Below are 11,810 nucleotides of genomic sequence, written 5' to 3' on the forward strand. Positions count from 1 at the left end.
GAAAGGAGGATCCATTGCACTAGTTGCTGATTTGGAAAAGGAGAAGGAAGTGAAAATGGAAGCTGTAGAATCAACTTCAAAGATCTGTGAGAATAAGATAAAGGGCTTGCAGCAGAAAGTGAAGATTCATTGAGCCAAGATGACATGGAGGACATTGATGAGCACCAAGAATTTCTTTCCAGGAGATTTGCCAAGCTCAAGTTCAAAAAGAACTTTGGAGCAGCCAAGCCAAATAGAAACATGGTGGATAAGTCAAAATTCAAATGTTTCAAATGTGGCTTGGCAGGGCATTTTGCAAATGAGTGTAGAAAGTTTCCAGTAAGAAAAGGTTTGAGTCTATGATCTACTCAAATAAAAGGAAAGGGCTTTTATTACACAAGAGAATGACTGGGCAGCAGATGGTTTGGATGAAGATGAAGATGTCAACTATGTCAATCTAGCCCTAATGGCCAAGTCTGATGAAACAGAGACAAGTTCCTCAAAAAATCAGGGAAACAGAAGGAATCTTTGGTACTTGGATAGTGGTTGTTCAAGACACATGACTGGTGATTCTACCCTGCTCACAGAGTTTAAGGAGAGAGCTGACCCAAGTATTACTTTTGAAGATGACAGCAAGGGTTATACTGTGGGATATGGCTTGATTTCAAAGGACAATGTCATCATTGAAGAGGTTGCCTTAGTGGATGGTCTCAAACACAATCTGTTGAGTATCAGCCAGCTTTGAGACAAAGGCAACTCAGTAACCTTCAATAAAGAAGCATGTGTTTTGACTAATAATCAAAACAACAAAGTGGTTCTCACTGGTGTGAGAAGAGGAAATGTGTACCTAGCTGACTTCAACTCAACTAAAGCAGAATCTGTAACTTGTCTTCTCAGTAAAGCAAGTCAAGATGAAAGTTGGTTATGGCACAAGAAGCTATCCCATTTAAACTTCAAGACCATGAATGAGCTGGTAAAGAAAGAACTAGTAAGAGGCATTCCTCTAGTGGAGTTTACAAAGGATGGACTGTGTGATGCCTGCCAAAAAGGGAAGCAGATCAAAGCATCATTCAGGAAGAAACTTGATTCAGTAATTGAAGAGCCTCTGCAACTGCTTCACATGGATTTGTTTGGACCAGTCAATGTATTGTCAATTTCAAGGAAAAGATTTTGCCTAGTAATTGTAGATGATTTCTCAAAGTTCTCTTGGACATATTTCCTAAAGTCTAAAGATGAGGCTAGTGAAATCATCATCAATCACATAAGGCAAGTTAACAATAATCCTGATTTCAAAGTTAGAAGAATCAGGAGTGATAATGGAACTGAGTTCAAGAACTATGTCATGAGAGCATTTTGTGAGGAAAATGGGATCTTGCATGAGTTTTCAGCAGCAAGGACTCCTCAACGGAATGGAGTAGTGGAAAGGAAGAACAGATCACTTATTGAAGCTGCAAGGATAATGATTGAAGAATCAAAATTACCAACATATTTCTGGGCTGAAGCTGTAAATACTGCATGCTACACTTAGAACATTTCTCTGATTAATCAAGCAAGATGCATGACTCCTTATCAATTGTTCAAGAACAAGAAGCCAACTCTAAACTTTCTTCATGTCTTTGGCTGTAAATGCTATATTATGAGAAATCAAACTGATCAAAATGGGAAGTTTGATGCTAAAGCTGATGAAGGAATTTTTGTTGGATATGCTGTTAGTAAAGCATATAGAGTCTATAATCTTAGAACCAACATTGTTGTGGAATCTATTCATGTTGTGTTTGATGATAAAAAGATTGAAGGACTGGAAGATGGAGATTACCATGAGAGCCTCAAATTCGACAATGTTGAGATGGTCAGTGATGAAGGTGATGATGAGAGTGATCAAGAAACAGTGTCTAAGGATAATGCAGACAAATCTACCACCAATGAAGCACAAAACTCAACATCCGTCGAGTTGCATAATGCTTCATCCGTCGGAAGGCAATCTGTGTTATCCGTCGGAAGACAACCTGCATCATCCGTCGGAACTCAAAATTCACCATCCGTCGGGTTATCAAAAGGAGCAGGAAGTCAAGACAGATCACCTACAGAAAATTCTCCTTTATCAAATCAAAGATCCACAAACTCAGGGGGAATTTCTAGCAATCAAAACTCAATAACACATCAAGACAATCATGAGGCCTCTTCATTTAGAGCTAATCTACCTCAACAAAGGAAATGGAAAAAAGATCACCCCTTTGAACTTATTATTGGTGATGTTTCTTCTAGAGTTCAAACAAGGAGAGCAACTCAGGAAGAATGTCTATACAGTAGCTTTATATCAAAGGAAGAACCAAAGAAGGTAGAAGAAGCTTTGTTATATCCTGATTGGATTTTAGCTATGCAGGAGGAGCTAAACCAATTTGAAAGGAATAAAATATGGAAGCTGGTACCCAAGCCTAAAGGAAAGAATCCAATAGACACCAAATGGGTATTCAGAAACAAGATGGATGAAAATGGCATAGTAGTAAGGAACAAAGCTAGATTGGTTGCTAAAGGCTATTGCCAGCAAGAAGGAATAGATTTTGATGAAATATTTGCTCCTGTTGCAAGACTTGAAGCCATCAGAATCTTCTTAGCCTATGGAGCCCATGCCAATTTCAAGGTCTATCAAATGGATGTCAAAAGTGCCTTTCTGAATGGAGATTTGGAGGAAGAAGTATATGTCAGTCAACCTCCTTGCTTTGAAGATCCAAATTTTCCAGCATATGTCTATTATCTTCTGAAAGCACTTTATGGACTGAAGCAAACACCTAGAGCCTGATATGACACTTTGTAAGTCATATGTCATAGGCCTATTTGTATATTCGAGGATTCAACTCAACTCAAATAAGAATATAATAAGTAAATAGTGGATCGACCGTCAGAGAGATCTCGCAAAGTAATATCTGTCAAAGGATTCAGAAACAAGGTTCATCTACAGACTCGAGGAGTTAATTCACTGGAAGAAGTTCAAGAAGTTGATCATGCCTCAGTGATATAAATCAAGATCGTGGATTTAATCAAGTGACAGAGATCTCGTCAGAGTATCATTAATTACAAGGATTTAATCTGAAGAAAATCAAAGTGTCAAAGTCAAGACATGAAGAAACGTCACGGAAGTTAGTCACTCATGAACCAGACAGTACATCGAGTGTCAACATTGAAGTGGTGGAATTGATTCATAATTTTCAGTGATTTTCAGAAGATCTGCAGAAGGATGGGTGCTGTTGAAGACTAGAATTAATTCTCTATTAATTAATTAAGTCATCTAATTTAATTAAGAAAATAAATTATATCTGCGAAGAATAATTTATTTATTAATTGAATTAATTGATTAATTAATTCTGAATTAATTTTAGGAATTTTCAGAATTTAAATTGGATTAAAATCTGCATTAAATCAGCAAGACAATTGAAAATGAACTAGCATGACAATCAGGATTGTCATACCGATTGTCATGCTAGGCCATTTTCAATAGTCTCACCGAAAGTTACACTAGGAGGATGATTGTCTTGCTAGTTCATTCTGATTGTCATGCTAGTTCATTCAGATTGTCTTGCTAGTTCAATCCATTGTCCTACCGAAAGTCTTGCCAGCTATAGGATTGTCATACCGATTATCATGCTAGGCCATTTTCAATAGTCTCACCGAAAGTTACACTAGGAGGATGATTGTCTTGCTAGTTCATTCTAATTGTCATGCTAGTTCATTCAGATTGTCTTGCTAGTTCAATCCATTGTCCTACCGAAAGTCTTGCCAGCTATAGGATTGTCATTCCAATTCAATTCTATTCGGCTGTTGATTAAAAAGAAGCAGAGAAGCAGCAACTCAATAATCCAGAACACAGAAGTCAAGAAAAAAGCAGAAAAGAAAAACAAGAAGAAATATTTCATCTTTTCATCTGCATACTTCAAGATTAAATTTCTAGATTGTAAAGTTAAATCCAATCCACTAGAAATCTTTATCTTGCTCTTGTGTAACAATCTAGCGGATTAAAATCCCTAGAACTTAATCTCAAATCGCGTTTAGCATTTGATTCTAATTATTACAAAAATAGAAAAAGTTCATGTCGAATTTATTCTAAATTTGTGATAATTAATTTGAGATTAATTCCTTGTAATCGATACAGTTGTTGTAACACCTTTCAAGTTTAATAATATTCTTATTTAACTTGAATTTTGTTTCACATTTTTTATTCCGCATTTAATTCGATTATTCGGTACTATTTGTATTCAACCCCCCCTTCTACAAACACATTGGGACCTAACAATTGGTATCAGAGCCTTCTGATTAACGAACAAATCAAGATCCTAGACTTTTGTGATTTTTCAACTCCTTGAATTTTTATTTATTCAAAAATTCATAATGACTTCACATAATGTTGGAACCGTTAAAATTCCACAATTTGATAAAGAGAATTATATCATGTGGAAGAAGAAGATGCTATTATTTTTACAAGTTGCAAATCCCAAATATTCAAACTTGTTAAAGAAGGGTATAAAAACTCCGATGGTTATTGAACCGGAGGTAATAATAGATGGTGTGGTGACTACTAAAGCTAGAACCTATCCAAAAGAGCCCGAAGATTTTACTCCTGCTGAGAAGGAAGAAGCCTCCTTGGATGCCAGCCTTCAATTAATATTAATTGATTCCCTTGATCCCTTGATGAACAGACATGTGATGAACTGTAAAAATTCTAAACACATGTGGGAAACTATTGAGGTAATTAATGAAGGCACAGAGGAAGTTAGGGAGAACAAGTTGGAGATCCTAACCTCTGAGTATGAATATTTTAAATCAAATCCAGGAGAAGGAATTACTGAAGTGTTTGAGAGGTACAATGCGTTGATCAACAACCTGAACATCAATGGAAAGTATTATTCAATCAGGGAGGTCAACAAAAAGTTCCTTTTAACACTGCCAGCTCATCTTGAACATAGAATCACTGCCATTAGAGAAGCTAGAGATCTGAGTGAGATTTCTTTGGACAGGCTCTATGGAGTGTTAAAAACTTATGAGTTGGAGCAGATTCAACAGAAGGAAGTCTACGGGAAGGATAGAATGGTCAGCACATCTAATGCACTTGTAGCTGAAGGTCAACAACAACAGCAATCTCAACAATTGGAAAGAATGGTACAGTGTTCCAAGGCTGAGGAAAATATGTTAGTAGCAGAATATGATCCTCCTACTACAAATCAATCAAGTGATGATTTTTATTCCTTGGAAGAGCTGGAGCAATTGGAAGACGAGTCAATGGCCCAAATTGTCAAGAGATTCTCCCATGTCAGATTCAAGAGGAATCCCAAGCTTAAGTACAAGTCCAACTACAACAAATTCCAGAAAGGTGGATCTTCATCCTCTAACACCAGCAGTGGTGGATATAAAACAGGGATGGTTGATCGGAGCACCATCAGATGCTATAACTGCAATGAGTTGGGACACTTTGCCACAGAATGTAGAAAGCCAAAGCAAGTAAGAAAGAACTCTGAAAGGGCTTATCTGGCAAAGGGAAGAAGCTGGGATGATACTGACAGTGAAGATGAAGATGAAGGAAATCTTGCTCTTATGGCTATTGATGGAAAAGCTTCATCATCAAGAATAGAGGTAAAACTTTCTGATGCTGAAATGGTTTATCATCTAAGAGGTAACTTAGATTGTGCACGTCGTGATAATGAACTGTTAAGTTTACAGATCACAGACCTTGAGAAAGAGGTCAATGAATTAAGACTTGTGCACATTAATCAAGACAAATTAAAAGAACAAGTATCTTTTCTAGAGAATAGAGTTGACTGTTATAGAAAACTCGAAACTATTCTCAAAGACAAGATCACCGGTCTTGAGACTAAGGTTAGAGCCTACTTCAATTCTTGTTTGAAGGCTAAAGAGTTCTACAGTAAGCAATCTATTAATCAAACATCTGGAATAGGTTATGATTACAATGTTGCTATTGGAGAATTAGGCATAAACTCCCATCCTCGTGTATGTGCTAAAGGGAGGGAAGTACCACATGTGCTTAAGGGTGTTGATGAACCCCTCTATAAACCATCAATTGCTGAACCATTTGATGCGACCTCTTCTGTTATTCAAGAAGAAATACGTGCTGAAGATCTTGCTAATGAGAAGGTTGTTTCCAAGTCAAGTGTGTCGAAAGTTCCAGTCAAAGTTGTGAAAGCAACTGAGACTAACTCAGACACACATGAGTTGGATAACAAAAATGCCATGTCTGCCATGCATAAATTACCTACTATTAATCACTATCATAAAGCATGTGGTGTTTCTAATTGTATGTCTTGTGCTTTTAATATGATGTATGCTTATTTTAATGGTAAGCATATTTCTAATGATAAGACTACTCCTCGTCAGCATGTGAATAACAAGAAGCATGACAGGTCTAAGACTGCTAGTCCTTCTAAGGCTAGAAAGGAGACATTTGTGCCTAAGCTTAAACAGAAATTTGTTAAGGCTGTTTACAAGGTCAAATGTTCAGTCATTGAGAATGTTGAGATCGTTAAAATTAAAAATGTTGTTTGCATGACAAAGGACAATTCTACAAGTATGCCGGGCCCAACCAAGTTTGGGTTCCGAAGAAGGTCTAATCCATTTGAAGTGCAGGGCAGTATACAGGTGTAACCGGTAGTGTGGATTCTTGACAGTGGATCATCAAGACATATGACCAGAGATAGAGCCCTGCTATCAAATGAGGATTGAGAAAGCTGGCCCCCTGGTTACCTTTGGAGATAACAGCAAAGGTTTATCTGAGGGATATGGCTGTTTGCAAGCTGGGAATGTTATCATTGTAATTTTGTATATTGTGCTAGGTTATTATCAGGAAGCAGTATCCAATATATAGCACCAGTGACGAGACTTGGGAATATTACGACATATCAAGCACCTGCTGCACATTACACTTGGAATTGTACTCTAGTAAGATGTGTACAAGTGTACTCCTGGTTGGTGAGTTAAAAAAGGAAGTTAGAGCACCACAGTTCATGGACTTTGCAGCTGCAGATCTATTGGACTATGCAATCTCTTCTTCACAATCTCACTTCAGGTTGGTATGAACTAGTGTACTACTCAAGCAATCGTCAAGAACATGGTATGGCACTCTAACTGAAGTTATTGTTTAATATGAACGAGTAGAGTCGTCATATTTTTAACTCTCTTATCATTAGGCACAATCATATTGTTTTATATGTGCAGTGATATATTGATTATGCAACATAATAATTAGTATCTAAAGTACTTGACAAGTATCGGTCAATGACATCTTGTTAACATTATGTTGCAGATATTTGTAAGCTTTTGACATGAATGAGAATTACTTAGACTTTACCCTAAGTGATCAATGTTTTATCAAAAACTCATTCATATTGAAAAACAAAATCAAACTTCTTTCTACATTAGTGATTTCTTATTTCATGTAAAATCTTTTGAAATCACTATTGTAAATCATTTTCTCTCTATTACCATATGTTCTGTGTCACAGGTTCAGTCTCCAATGACTTTCTTTCATTGACAGTCATGAGGTTGAAAACCCACAACGTCTATCCCAGACTGTAAAGACAAACACAAAAACAGAACCAACCAACATTCTCTTACCACAAAATGTAGTATGAATGAGCGTGAGGAAGATAGTGCCTTAGTGCACCACATAAGGAAGGTTCTGAAGTCAACCCAGTAGCTCTGTCTCCTACAAAGATGAGTAGTATTTAAAACCGAGACAACTGCTAGCCCCCATACATCTTCTCAAAAAGATGTAATGGCTAAAAAGGCACAAAAACAGTTACTAGATTCATTCTCTCAACAGGGTGCATCTATTGAATTTTGCCTGTCGGCCAAGGTATCCGATGTAGTGTCACCACTTCAAACATAAACAATTCTTGATGCACAAGGAGAGGTTACACACACAAAGGATGAGTTGACGGAAACAAGAGTTTCGACCATTTTAAGGTCAAATTCGATTGTTCAAGGTTCATTAGTGGACCAATTGCCTTTACAGGTGTTAGGAGAGGATACTGATCCAAAAGCCATATGTCAGTGGTCAGTGTCTACCTCCCCAGGCTTAAATCCCCTGGATGCATCTGCGGATAGTGGATCTGACATAGGCGCAGATCGGCAACTTGTTGATAATAATTCAGATATTACCTGATGAGTCACAAGGAAATGTCTTCACAGACATTAGAAGGGAACCTTGATCTTTATGCTAAATTCTTTGGATCATTGTTTACCTTCCCAGAATTCAAATCTGGAACCCTAAAAGGGAAACTAGCAACTTGTAAATTATGACTCAGATTCATCTGACGAGTTTAACAAGGATGGGGATTTGTGAACTCCCATTGCACCACCTGTTACCTCCTTAAGGATGGCTAAGGTGATTTTCCTTGCAGGTACAGCTGGATTATGGAGCTATGAGAGAAGAGTGATACACTTGTGAGAATGAGTGTAAACACGAGTGGAGAGAAGAGTGAAACACATGTGAGGTACACTAAAACAGAATCACACACTCACAGTGAGGAAGAAAGAGAAACTTCTTGTTATTTCTTTTCCAACCAAGTGAAATATGAGAACTCCTTCAGACGACGGCATACATTCCTTCTTTAAGGGGGAGATAAAAGCTTAAGTAATAGTTTGGAGGATTCCTCAACTAAGGGGGAGAAATAGAAGGGAGGAAGAAAAAGATCATATGTACACTACACCACACCATTGTTGTTTGTAACTACGAATCCTATTGTACGGGAGAGGTGGTAAACACAAGGTGATTTTCTAGTAAGGGAAGAAGCTGTTTTCAAAAGGGGAGTACCATTGGTTTTTATCTGCGGATCCTATTGTACGGGAGAGGTGGTAAACGAAGGTGATCTTCTTTAATCAGTTGATTCTCATAGGGGGAGAAGCAAGAGAGATATGGGCTTCTCAACAGGAAATGTGGTTGTACAAATGAAGATGGAACTACTTGAAGATATGTTCAGTCTAGAGGAACATCTACTTGGAATCTGGAAAATGTTAAATCTAGTCCAGAACTTTTCTACTATTTACTTTGCATTTCTGTTTATATCTTTTTCTTATTTGTTAGTTGAGTTATCCTCTAGGTATTTGTGTGTTATTGTCTAACAAACAAATAGGGGGAGATTGTAAGTCATATGTCATAGGCCTATTTGTATATTCGAGGATTCAACTCAACTCAAATAAGAATATAATAAGTAAATAGTGGATCGACCGTCAGAGAGATCTCGCAAAGTAATATCTGTCAAAGGATTCAGAAACAAGGTTCATCTACAGACTCGAGGAGTTAATTCACTGGAAGAAGTTCAAGAAGTTGATCATGCCTCAGTGATATAAATCAAGATCGTGGATTTAATCAAGTGACAGAGATCTCGTCAGAGTATCATTAATTACAAGGATTTAATCTGAAGAAAATCAAAGTGTCAAAGTCAAGACATGAAGAAACGTCACGGAAGTTAGTCACTCATGAACCAAACAGTACATCGAGTGTCAACATTGAAGTGGTGGAATTGATTCATAATTTTCAGTGATTTTCAGAAGATCTGCAGAAGGATGGGTGCTGTTGAAGACTAGAATTAATTCTCTATTAATTAATTAAGTCATCTAATTTAATTAAGAAAATAAATTATATCTGCGAAGAATAATTTATTTATTAATTGAATTAATTGATTAATTAATTCTGAATTAATTTTAGGAATTTTTAGAATTTAAATTGGATTAAAATCTGCATTAAATCAGCAAGACAATTGAAAATGAACTAGCATGACAATCAGGATTGTCATACCGATTGTCATGCTAGGCCATTTTCAATAGTCTCACCGAAAGTTACACTAGGAGGATGATTGTCTTGCTAGTTCAATCTGATTGTCATGCTAGTTCATTCAGATTGTCTTGCTAGTTCAATCCATTGTCCTACCGAAAGTCTTGCCAGCTATAGGATTGTCATACCGATTGTCATGCTAGGCCATTTTCAATAGTCTCACCGAAAGTTATACTAGGAGGATGATTGTCTTGCTAGTTCATTCTAATTGTCATGCTAGTTCATTCAGATTGTCTTGCTAGTTCCATCCATTGTCCTACCGAAAGTCTTGCCAGCTATAGGATTGTCATGCCAATTCAATTCTATTCGGCTGTTGATTAAAAAGAAGCAGAGAAGCAGCAACTCAATAATCCAGAACACAGAAGTCAAGAAAAAAGCAGAAAAGAAAAACAAGAAGAAATATTTCATCTTTTCATCTGCATACTTCAAGATTAAATTTCTAGATTGTAAAGTTAAATCCAATCCACTAGAAATCTTTATCTTGCTCTTGTGTAACAATCTAGCGGATTAAAATCCCTAGAACTTAATCTCAAATCGCGTTTAGCATTTGATTCTAATTATTGCAAAAATAGAAAAAGTTCATGTCGAATTTATTCTAAATTTGTGATAATTAATTTGAGATTAATTCCTTGTAATCGATACAGTTGTTGTAACACCTTTCAAGTTTAATAATATTCTTATTTAACTTGAATTTTGTTTCACATTTTTTATTCCGCATTTAATTCGATTATTCGGTACTGTTTGTATTCAACCCCCCCTTCTACAAACACATTGGGACCTAACACACTTTATCAAAGTTCCTTTTGGAAAATCACTTCACAAGAGGTACTGTAGATAAAACTTTATTTTTCAGAAATGTTAATGGCTCTAGCATACTTGTTCAAATTTATGTAGATGATATTATTTTTGGCTCTACAGATGAGAAACTTTGTAAAAAGTTTGCCAAATTGATGCAAAGTAAGTATGAAATGAGTATGATGGGAGAACTAACTTACTTTCTTGGTTTACAAGTTAAACAAGTTAGTGATGTAATATTCATTAGTCAAACTAAATATATTTTTGATCTTTTAAAGAAGTTTGATCTAATGGATTGCACATCTGCAAAAACTCCCATGGCCACTGCAACTAAGCTTGAATTAAACACTACTGAAAAGTCTGTGGATATTTAAAGTTATAGAGGCATGGTTGGCTCACTTCTGTACTTAACAGCTAGTAGGCCAGATATAATGTTTGCTACATGTTTATGTGCTAGATTTCAGGCTGATCCTAGAGAATCTCACTTGATAGCTATTAAGAGAATTTTCAGATATCTCAAGGGAACACAAAAACTTGGCATTTGGTACCCTAGAGATTCTGGTTTTGATCTAACTGGTTATTCAGATGCAGATTATGCAGGTTGCAGAATTGACAGAAAGAGCACAACATGAACTTGTCAATTTCTAGGAAACAAGCTTGTGTCCTAGTTCAGTAAAAACCAAAATTCAGTTTCTACTTCTACAGCTGAAGCTGAATATATTGCTGCTGGCAGTTGCTGTGCAAGATTTTATGGATGAAAAATCAATTGCTAGACTATGGTTTGCAAGTTGAAAGGATTCCTATTTTCTGTGATAACACAAGTGCAATTTCCATCACTGAAAATCCAGTGCAACATTCAAGGACAAAGCACATAGACATCAAGTACCATTTCATAAGGGAACATGTAATGAATGGTACTGTGGAGTTACATTTTGTTCCAAGTGAGAAGCAACTTACAGATATCTTTACCAAGCCACTGGATGAATCCACCTTTTCAAGGTTGGTAAGTGAGTTAGGTATGCTTAATTACTCTTAAATTTATCTGAGTTATTTTGTAGGTTGTTATGTCGCCAGAAATTTAGTTAATTTTTAAGTCTTGGATGAGATTTTGGCTAAGTCAAAATTTGCATCTCAGCAGATGACCCTTATCCATCGAGTTTAGTCATCCGTCGATATACTACTTGCTAATAAAAGTCAA

The sequence above is a fragment of the Apium graveolens genome, chromosome 10 (genome assembly GCF_009905375.1).
Source record: "Apium graveolens cultivar Ventura chromosome 10, ASM990537v1, whole genome shotgun sequence".
In the NCBI taxonomy this organism is placed as follows: domain Eukaryota; kingdom Viridiplantae; phylum Streptophyta; class Magnoliopsida; order Apiales; family Apiaceae; genus Apium; species Apium graveolens.